Below are 2356 nucleotides of genomic sequence, written 5' to 3' on the forward strand. Positions count from 1 at the left end.
ATATCACGATTTTTTTTTTTCAAAATAAAAATTTTTTTTCGAAAATTTTTTTTTTCGATTTTTTTTTTCGAAAATTTTTTTTTCAAATTTTTTTTTTTCCGAATTTTTTTTTCGGAATTTTTTTTTTCGAATATTTTTTTTAACAATTTTTTTTTTCGTGTAAGCTGTGATATTGTTTAGTATAACGTGTGATATTGTTTAGCATAACTTGTGATATTGTATTATAAAACAATATCAAGAAATTTTTTTTTCTCAAATTTTTTTTTTCGAATTTTTTTTTTTAAATTTTTTTTTAGCAATTTTTTTTCATGAAAACTGTGATATTGTTTAGTACAACGTGAGATATTGTTTAGCATAACGTGTGATATTGTATTACAAAACAATATCACGATTTTTTTTTTCAAAAAGTTTTTTTTCCAGTTGTGATATTGTTTAGTATAACGTGTGATACTGTAAGCTGTGATATTATTTAATATAACGTGTGATATTATATCATAGACTCACGGACTCAAAAAGATAGGGTGGACTCATGTGATCCTAATTCTCTCTCTCTCTCTCTCTATATATATATATATATATATATATATATATATAGAGCCAAGTTCAAATGAGTCCACCTAAATAATTGAGTCCCTAAGTCCTTATCTTAGCCATTAGATCTTCTAGATTGATGGTTGAGATTTGAGACTTCTAATCAATTTTTGAAATGAAACTTTAATGTTTTAAAAGTGAAACTTTAATATGTGAGAGCAAATTTAATTCTTTACGATTGAAACTTTAATTTTTTAAAGTCATTTTGTAAATTAAAAATTAAATTTATGTATTTTTAAATATAACTTTAATGTTTTACGAGTGAAACTTTAATGCTTAAAAGTGAAACTTTAATTTTTTTAGGCCATTTTTAATATAAAAATTTGAATTTATGTAATAATTTAATTGTGACTAAAATTTATTTAATTTCACTAATTTATGAATGTAACTTTAATGTTTTACAACTGTAACTTTAACGCTTAAAATTATAACTTTAGTTTTTTTTAAGCCAATTCTAATATAAAAATTTAAATTTATGTAATAATGTAATTGTGACTAATATTTCATTAATTTTGCTGATTTATAAATGAAACTTTAATGTTAAACTAGTGAAACTTTAATGGTAATGAGTGAAACTTTAATTTTTTTTGGCCATTTCAATATAAAAATTTGTATTTATGTAATAATGTAATTGTGACTAAATTTTATGTAATTTCTCTAATTTACGATTGTAACTTTAATGGTCTAGTAGTGAAACTTTAATGGTATACTATTGAAACTTTAATGGTAGTATACTAGTGATTTTATATACATTTATATTTTATGCAATTTTATATCCATCCACCGTCATCGACACAGCTAACCACCAACACCAACACACACCATGAGCCCTCGTCTGACCCACCACCCCCAACGCCTCCACGACACCACCCAAACCCGCACCACCACAAATGGAGGAAAAATCAAAGGAAAAAAAAACAAAACAAAAAACAGTCGACACACACAGCAATCTAACCCACACCCACACTCACGTCCACCACCCAGATTCGCCATCACCACCAATGTAACCCACACACACGGCCACCACCCACACAAAACTCGACACCAACAGCCGCCACTCACAACCACTCAAATCTGAAAAAAAAAGAGAAGGGAGAAGGGAGAGAGGCGACAGAACCACCATTACCAACCGCCCAAGACATCACCACCACCACTAGCCTCACACATAAAACACCAACAACAACCACCACAAGTCCTTTTTCAAATCTGAAAAAAAAAGGAGAAGGGAGAAAGGCGGCTGCCGTCGTTTTGTTGTAGGTCTGGTCGGAGGAAAAGGGGAGGAAGAAGAAAGGGGAAGGGAAGGCGTTGGAGTGGTGACGGCGTGACATCAAGGGCGGTGCAGAGAGGATATGAGGAGGCGGGATTTCAAAATTCAAAAATCGAAAAAAAAGGGCGGGATTTCAGAGGAGGAAGAGAGGGAGGCGACGAGGGGTGGGGTGCGGCGTTTGGCGGATATGTGTCGGAGTGTGGCTGTTGTTGTTGTCGTTGCTTGAAGTCGACATATGGAGGGTGACTGGTGGACTGGTGGTTGTTGTTGAAGGCGTCGCTGGTGGATATGTTGTCGTTGGTGGAGATGTTGTTGTCGGTGGAGGCTGTTGTAGTTGTAGGTGGTGGCGGCGGGGGACTGATGGTGACGGTGGTGGTGGAAACGAAGGGATATGGGAGGGAGAGAGAAGAAGAGAGGAAGAGAGAGAAGTAGGATATGTGTTTTGTGAGGCAGTGAATTGAGTGAGATGTGAGAAATAGGGTTTTGGTTGTGTTTTAA

The sequence above is a fragment of the Silene latifolia genome, chromosome 11, assembly GCF_048544455.1.
Source record: "Silene latifolia isolate original U9 population chromosome 11, ASM4854445v1, whole genome shotgun sequence".
In the NCBI taxonomy this organism is placed as follows: domain Eukaryota; kingdom Viridiplantae; phylum Streptophyta; class Magnoliopsida; order Caryophyllales; family Caryophyllaceae; genus Silene; species Silene latifolia.